The following is a 9,426-nucleotide window of genomic DNA, read 5'->3' as shown; positions in this document are numbered from 1 at the left end:
CGGATGCAGGTATTCCGATGGAGGTAGTGCTGGCACCAGACCCTCAGCCACCTTGAATAGGAAGATCAACCGGTTTGACTGACGGCGTGTTGTAGAGTCGGACGTTCCAGTGTATTCAACATCCTTGTTACACAGCCCACATCTCTGGATTTGTAATCGCCTGTTATGAATCTAGCCGCTTGACGCTGAACCTTTTCTAATTTATCGATGTTATACTTTTCCCATGGGTCCAAGATGATTGATCCATAGTCCAATATTGATCGTACAAGTGAAATGTAAGCGGTTTTCCGACATTCAAGTGGACAATAACGCAAATTTCTTCTAAGAAGAGCCATTGTAGTGTTCGCCTTTTTTGTAACTTTACTTATATGTGTTGACCAACGTAGGTCTTCAGCCAGTGTTAGTCCTAAGTATAGATTTTCTGATACTTGCTGGAGGATATGTCCACATAAGGAGCATTAAATTTCATTCCCCAGATGTTAGCCCATTTTTCCAGCTCTGATAGATCTTGCTGTAAGATGTTGTAATCTTTCTGGTTTCTAATTTTCCGGTATAATCGGCAATCGTCTGCAAATAGGCGTACCTGTGATTCAACGGATATCGGAATGTCGTTTATATGGCACAAGAAGAGCAGGGTCCGAGGACCATGCCCTGCGGAACCCCAGAGTCAACTGTACATTTCTTGGAAGATTTCTTCTACAACAACTTGCATATGTCTTTCCATTAGAAATGACTTTAACCATGAGTGTATAGGTCCAATTATGCCGTAGCTGTTTAATTTAGATAACAATTCTTTGTGTGACACTGTATCAAAGGCTTTTGAGAAGTCTAGAATAATTACGTCTGTTTGATGGCCTTCATCATTAAAAGTTAATAGATCATTAAGAGTTTCTAATAACTGAGTTTCATAAGAAAACCACTACGAAATCCATGGTTCAAATTGTAAGTATTTTATTCCGTTCTAGGTGATTTATTCTTCAAGTAAATGTAAGTTACAGACATTTAAAATGGGTCCTGATGTGTGCTGCGGCCATTGGAAATATGTCAATTTTATATAGAATGTAGTGATAGTAGGTTTATAGGCCAATTCCAACAGCCGGATCACAAGGTCCGGGGTTCAAGCCCCAGTAGGGACCTTTGTATTTTCTCTCCCAGGGTTTACTTTGAGAATAAAAAAGAACAGCTTTTTAGTGTGTTGTAACCTTCTAAAAAAATGTGTCTGTTCTACACATAAAAGCTGTCTATCTATCTAAGCATACTGCCTCTCGCGAGTGTCTTACACGATAAAGAAATTCTTAGTGGTCCTTAGCGGCGGTTAGCGGTCCTTTGTGGTATTAAATAAAACTGCAAACATTTATCCGATGCAGATTTTTCGACCTTGAACTTTACATTTGTCAAAATTTTACTTTTAACTGCAATTGTAAACAAACAGGCGTTAAACAGACATTTTAGCATATATATATATATACTTGATTTTATTGGAGGTAAGTTAAAGGTAAAATGCTGTTCATGAATTCGTCATAAAAGACTTACAAAATGCGAGCAAATTGCTTAACATAGACAAATTGCCGATACCTGTGTCGGTGGGGATCAGGGGGATAACTTTAGTATAGGAAGAGTAGCTCTATAAACAAACTTCGGTCTTAATATTTTAAAAAATATACATGTACTGGTCCAGTGCCTAAATCTGGACACTTTTGGTGGTTTTATGACCATAACTTTGCATTCCAAAACCGCACGTGCATCACATTTCAAATGTATAATTTTAGGTTCTTTATAAATCTCTATGCAAAACAACAAAATCGTATATTGCTGATTTCATCATAAAAAAGTCATCCGAAATGGGCCAGTAAAAGCTGTCAAAATCGACCTTCAGAGTGCTTAAATATTCGGACACTATTTCGGTATGAAATGCAACGAATCAGTGCTCCAAAAAATAAAAATGAACACGACTTTGTTTGAAACAAAGCAGTCAGATTCCGTCCTGTAAATTTTGTATACAGACATCTCCGTTCGATTGAAGTTTTATTACCTGTTAATCACATGATCATGTGGACTTATTTCTAATTTAATGTATAATTGCCAAATATAACAATAATATCAGGGTTCTAGCCAGGATTTTCTGAAGGCATGTTGCAGAAGGATATTTTTTGACGAACAAAGGGGTGGGTGCGGGGGTATCCCCTCCCGCTGGGGGGTATGGGGGTCACCCCAGAAAATTTTGTGTTACTACAACTCGTTTTGGTGCATTCTGGTGCATTTCAGAGTGAAAAACATAGTGGTATTTTCAGTGATTAATAAGCATTATTTACATGCACAACAAGAACAAATAAAAATATTGGGTCATAAAAAATCCTATGGAGTTTATTTGCTGAATGACAATTAAAAGTTTATCAATTTTAAGTTGCTAAAAATGTTCATTTACTATTTATTGTACATAAAACAACACAATTTTAGCACTGCACACAGATCTATTTGTTTAAAGTTTATGTCTTCTATTCCTGTGGAGTTTATTTGCTGAAAACTTATCCATTTTTAAGTTTTTGAAAATGTCCATTGTTTGTTGTACATAAAACAACACAATCTGAGACTGACTGTCATCCAGGGAAACGCTGGTTTCCATTTTGGATCAATGCCCGATTTCCTTTGGCCATTCGGCGTGGCTGGGGGGGGGGGATTCTAAAATTGTGACCGGGGCCTCAGTGACCGAGTGGTTAAGGTCGCTGACTTCAAATCACTTGCCCCTCATCAATGTGGGTTCGAGTCTCACTCTTCATGTGAGGAAGCCATCCAGCTGGCTTACGGAAGGTCGGTGGTTCTACCAAAGTGTCCGTTCGTGATGAAATAATGCACGGAGGGTATTTCAAACTTTTCTCTACAAGTTCTATTTTGAAAGTGACGACAGAAAACATTATTTCTTGCACTGTCTTTTCGATATTCCGCCCGAGAAAACACATTTCATACATGTGAAAAACATTAATATTACGGCGATAATAATAAATTGTTCAAAAGCATTTTACCGTGTTACACAATTTTTGACTTAATTCCTTCCATTGTCTTTCATTGATTGCGAAAAATATTCGGACGATAATTGTTGAATCATCTGTCATTATATCTAATGACATGTATAATCTTTAAACTTGCGAAAACAGTCACTTTCATGTACACATCACAAGATACCGCCTGTCAAAGGATTTAAAGGCGGAGCTACGATGAAATTTACGTCACACGTTCCACATAGGCAGCTGTCATTGGTTTATCGGCTATCTTAACTGGCATCGCTTTACTTAAACTATCGGGTAAGCACGTGGAAGCTTTTCGAATACACTATCGGATTAATCGGGGTGTTTATTGGGATGATTTTATGTCATGTCGCTTCTTCAATTAAGGGATGACGGGGGAAATAAGGGATGTCGAATATACAACTCAAAGTCTGAAGGCATGTCGCACGCGACAGGCGATAATAGCCTGGCGAGAACCCTGAATATAATACGCAATAAAATCTATCTTAGCGGAAATTAATGTTTACACACATGCAGATTCTGTTAATGTCGTTATACTCTTTGACGCAACTATGCACTATAATGACGCCGCGCCGATTTTATCTTTTGAATTGCTTCCCTTGTCTTCAAAATGCTGGCATTTTCTTCTTTATTGAATTAATTATTATTAGGGATGGGAACGAATATTCGAATATTCGGAAATCGGTCGAATATTCGAATATGAAAATCAAATTCGAATATTCGTAAATTATTGTATATTTTTGTTCAAAATAAGTATCATTGATTTTGGGCAATATGAGCATGCTAATTCTACAGAATAAAACCATGTCATGTTTGTTTAACGAGTATCAAAATATGTCCAATTAACAAGAAAATAGCAATGCATAATTGGCAGGGGCCATCGTTACGGATTAACAGTTTGCAACAGGCGTCATTGTGTCAGATGCATGTCAAAAGATGTCCAATTAACAAGAAAATTGCAATACATAATTACCTGGGGTCATCGCTACGGATTAACAGTTTGTATTAGGCGTAAATGTGATATCTTTATAACGTTTGTTCATTTTTATTGGCGCCTGTTTTATGTAACAAGTTGTAGAATTTTTTTTTTCGAAAACAATACCAAACTTGTAGATATTGCCGATCTTTTCACAATATTTTGTACGACGTTTCAGACCATCCGCAGAATCGGTTTTCATCCGCAATCGGCCGTATTCGAATTAACTTTTATAATAAAATCAAGATAACATATGACTGATGCATAAGTTCATGTTGAAGGAGGTTTAAGTTTGCCTTACTAGCTTTTTACACGACGATTAAAAATTTTCAAAATGGCGGCGGTAATACAACAGCGCGTCACGTGTTTAAATGGGGCGACCTGCTATTTTTAGATAAAATTGCGACGGTCTAAATTATAATCGTTTTGATTTTTTGTATTATTTTGAAGCTAAAACACTGAATTAGTTATATATGTTCATGATTATATTGACAGAATCGTGAAATAAAATGCTAGGATCGGCGGGTTTTGCTAAGTAGGATCGGGTTACCCGAAGCAAACATTTTTTGGCCTTATTACGTACGATGATCCACGCTGTAAACAAATGAATACGTTGTGTTTATGCCAATCACTTAATAAGAATTGAAAGCTTCCATTAAAGCAAACCGAATATTCGAATATATTCGAATATGGCAAACCGAATATTCGAATATTGATTTCAGTATTCGTTCCCATCCCTAATTATTATATAACAGAAATCGGTTAAATTTCTTATATAAATACTGAGGGTAGTACAGAAATGTAAAACATGTTTTACATCAGTTTTGATCAACTAAGAAAAAGGGTCGTCTGCAACAGGAATAATTGTTTTCTCATTAAATTAGTACCTCGTCGCACCTCAAATAACTGGCGTGCGCTGTATGACGTCATCCCCCGCAACACACAATTTTTACTTTTAGCGGTGCGGATATTTGAAGGTAATTTTCTCGGGAAATACTTACATTCACACACTGTTGTTGACAACTGGTCATCAAAGCGTTCGTCTGCGTCGATCATGTTCATTCCAGTAAAAAATCACGACCGTAAAGCGTTTTTTAATGGTGTCCGAATTATTAAGCACTGTCTGGATTTAGGCACTGGACCAGTAGAGCACCTTGTTAACAAAAAAATAATTTATACATACCAGTTTTCTTAAGGATTTATCTAGATCTATGAAAATAATAATTCAAATCAATTTCAACTGGCTGGTAACATTGCCCGATCGGGCTTTCGACATAAAAACTAATATTTCTTGAAAAATAGTAAAGATATTTCTTTCAAACTTGGTCCATTTATTAAGCATTTCATATGACACAAATTGAAATAAAAATAACTTGGTTGCCTTCAGTTTTGGTAGAATTATTTCCCCTTTTCAGATTTTAATGATGCATAATTTTTTAAGTTCAAACAAAATATTTTCTAATGCTAAGTTTAAGACAAAAAAGGGCACTAGCTACTTTTAGCTAGTAGAAAATGTTGCTAAATTTGACCCCTGCCAGTTCGAAATTGTCAGGTATTTCTGCCTTCAGTTATGGGTTTTGATGCATAAAATTTGGCACAGTGGTAGATTTTACTATATCAGTCAGGGGTGTAACTGTTTCAAGTTATCACAGTTTATAACCCATCTGAGTTATTGCCTTTACTTTCATAACTTGTTTCAGTTATCATAAAATATTACAAAGCCCTCCTGTGTCAATTCCTCATTTTGAATGTGACTAATGCAATCATTTCCTGAATCATTGGCCTTTTATCTTTCCAGTTATGCAGTAAATTTGTTTACGCAAGGCTGATAAAGTCTTACGCAAATGGTTTTAAAGCTATAAAACTCTTAACATCCCATTATCAATGATTATGCTCATCAGGTCATGATCAGACTAAAAGAGAATTTGATTTACCACAGTTTGCTACTAATTACACTTTAAAAGTCACTTTGTGAGAACAGCAAAAAGGCTTTTTTTGAATAACTTACCTGGGTTATCTATATTTTATAACTAATACAGGTTATTAAATGCTTGAAAAAGTAACTGAAATAGGTTACATAACTTAAAACAGTTACACCCCTGACTGTATATTTTAACTGATTAGAAAGTGCTGCTGCCGATTTCTTGTAATATGTACGAACGCGAGCGTGTCATATTTCTGGCACGATTATTGGTATGATTTCCCTACGGAGTACACTTCAGCCCTCCCGTCCAAATCTAGCATATAAACCAGGAGCGCTAAAGTATCTTAAGCTAGGGTTTCCGCAAAATACCTTGCAGAAGGTTTTTCAAGTTCATGGTGGAATTGACTAAAAAACGATAGCTAAATACCAACAACGGACAAAGACACATATTTTATACATCCATTGAACATACTGTCTTACTGAAAGCACCGGAGATCTGTCCACCCTTTGAAATTGAAATTTACATACATTCACTTATGCAACACAACACGAGACAAATCTTGTTTATTATGAAGAATGAATTTAGACGAAAACAATTCTCACAGTTGGATTTTATTAACACTGCAGCCCGTTATGGTACGCATTGTGTGTGTAGTGTGTAGTCCAACTAATTTGACGCAATCCTAGGACATAATGAATTATTGAGTTATTTTTCTTATGGACAGTACCTCCACTCGCGTCATACTCTCAATGACCAAAATAGTGGAGGAAATTTCTGAGGAATTGTCTATCGGCACGGCCGTCATGCCGATTATTTTTCTTATTCACATGATGGTTGTGCCAAATAGTATTCTTATCTGCACAACGGTGTTTCAGTAGTTTCTACTTTTTGGTGTAAGATAAAGTTTTAAAAAAAACTAGCTATTAAAGTATCATGTTCATTGTTTAAGGTATTAAATCAATAGACTTTAATCAGATATTAAAACAATACTGCAACAAATACCATTAGTAAAATTAACTGAATAATTCATCAATATTCAATTGCAAATAAATCAAAAGAATGCAGATTATTATGCACAGAAAACATATTCTTGCATACATTGATAATAGTTAGTTATTATACCTTAATGCCGTGATAATACATTTTTTATTATGAGTGTTTGACGCGAATGGAGGTATTGCCCATAATGAAAATTAGTTGCTTTAGGGATAAGGGTTGATCTTTTAGCAATTGTATACATGAAATATATTAAAATGAACTAATTTTGATAGATTATTTACTTGTATCTCATGAATGTATGTTAATGACAGATGCAGATTATCTAAAATCCTAGCCTGTCCTATAGTTTTTTTGAGGCATCTTGGTAGTCAAATTATTTATGAATTAATGTGTTTTTCTGTTAAAATATTGTTCTATACTTTAGATCAGCTGTTTAGACATAGTAGAGGCTATGACTAGATAATAAGTTGCTTACATTTATGTTATCAGTACATGTGTTGAAATGCTGCTGCTCAAAAAGTATACTGTCATTGTTTAAAAGCATTCCAGTTGTGTTGTCAGTCGGGGTGTAACTGTTTTAAGTTATGTAACATATTTCAGTTACTTTTTCAACATAATTCAAGCATTTTATAACCTGTATTTGTTTAAAATATAGTTAACTCAGGTAAGTTATTCAAAAAAAGTATTTTTGCTGTTCTCACAAAGTGACCTTTAAAGTGATATTAGTAGCAAACTGTGGTTAATCCAATTCTCTTTTAGTCTGATCATGATCTGATAAGCATAAAGGGATGTTATCAGCCTTGCGTAAAAAATTTCACTGCATAGCTGGAAAGATAAAAGTTCAAGGATTCAGGAAATAATTGCATTAGTCTCATTCAAAATGAGGAATTGGCACAGGAGGGCTTTGTAATATTTTATGATAACTGAAACAAGTTATGAAAGTATAAGCAATAACTCAAATGGGTTATAAACTGCGATAACTTGAAACAGTTACACCCCTGACTGGTTGTTGTTCCAAGATAATATTTGACAAATAGAAGTTTCAAAGAAAAAGAAAATTATAACCATTATTGTGGTATTTCCCGAGCCTCCTATTTTAGTCATTATGATGCGTTTTCCCCTTACTAACAGGTTCTGATCCCATTACCCAGCAAATTGAAATAAATACATATTCCCCCCCACCTCCAGAAAACCAAAACATCATGGCCATAATTTTCTACCAGAGTGCATGCACAGGTTAGGAAATGCCACAATACTGGTTACAATTGGTAGTTATTTATGACAACATTTCTGTCGATGAAACAGCAATGACTGCACTCCACTGTGTAAAACAAATATAAATGTATAAAAAGTAAAAAAGTAATATTCTGTTTGGGAATGGCAACGATGAAAGTTCCAAAGCAAAAAGCAACATCTTAAAATTTAAAACCACGAGTAAAATTGTTGGGTTTTCTATAATTACTTGGGTTAAGTTACTTTTTAAACACAGGGCTAGACAAAGTCTTTGAAAGCAACTCGTTCTGCAGGGTGAGCTGTCTGGAAATTTCACTCATCCTGCTACAGTTTGTACTTGTACTGCAATTAACTAAGAAAAGGATTTTTACAAACAGCGTCTTTCTTAAAGGCTGTTGAAAGTGATAGTACCTGAATCTTGTTCAGATGAAGATGAATTTTAGAGTTGCAAACCGGTCTCTTCGCAGCTCTACTTTTATAAGATTTATTATATTTTAAGTATTAAAAGAATTGCCCTCGCCCTGTTGGATGTGTACAGTAACTTAGTAACAGCATGCTCCACTTGCCAGAGTCTGATTTCTACTCGTATTTACGAATGGATTTGGCAAGCCCTGAAACAGTCAGTAGATAATGAAGTAAATAAATCACGTAATAGATCGTAATTGCAACAAAACAATAGCTGGTTATAAACAGATAATGTGTCCGTTAATTGACTGCAAATTGCAACGCACGTTTCAATATGTTTATAACATACGCTACTTCACACAATGCATAAATGCAGACTGCATATCAGTATAGTGATGTTTTGTCATCCAAAATCGTTGGCAAATCATAGGAAGCAGTCAAAATTCAGAGGTTATGATTTAGAACAAACAAATTTTCTGTAGAAAATCGCATTTTCGTCACTCACAATTTTTATTTGCCACTTGAATCGTAAATGCGCCAATTAGCTCGAGTGGCAAACACCAGCTTGGGCCCTGAATTACAAAATATATCGAGTTGTTCAGAATTAAGCTTAGTATCTGTGTACAGGTAAATTTTGCTATCTTGGGCAAACAAAATATGATAAATTAAATTGATGTATTACACTATTACATAAACAAATTGATTACCCAATGACTAGAAAAACATTAGCAGATAGGCTAGGCATCCGGTTCATAAAACTTGCATCAATTATTTACCTCATCAAGATGAATTGCAATAAATAAAACCCCAAGTCACTTGGTAGGTCAAGGCCACAAAGGTCAGAGGTCAGATAGTTGTGGCTTCT

At 35.2% G+C, this 9,426-nt stretch overlaps 1 protein-coding gene across 8 annotated transcripts in view; it reads left to right on the top strand.

The window, feature by feature from the left end:
- The first annotated feature begins 1,366 nt into the window (after positions 1-1,366).
- Positions 1,367-9,426, top strand: part of LOC123556854 (FHF complex subunit HOOK interacting protein 1B-like) — a 49,843-nt gene continuing 41,783 nt past the window's right edge. For 7 of the 8 annotated variants that reach the window (XM_045347904.2, XM_045347901.2, XM_045347900.2 and 4 more), the window contains exon 1: positions 1,367-1,484. The gene's annotated coding sequence lies outside the window, so the exon portion shown is untranslated. Of the gene's footprint in view, positions 1,496-9,426 lie in introns of all 8 variants that reach the window. The other variant, XM_053543099.1, reaches the window with a different exon arrangement.

This window comes from Mercenaria mercenaria, chromosome 5, assembly GCF_021730395.1.
Source record: "Mercenaria mercenaria strain notata chromosome 5, MADL_Memer_1, whole genome shotgun sequence".
NCBI lineage: Eukaryota > Metazoa > Mollusca > Bivalvia > Venerida > Veneridae > Mercenaria > Mercenaria mercenaria.
This window is presented reverse-complemented; position numbering and strand designations above follow the sequence as displayed.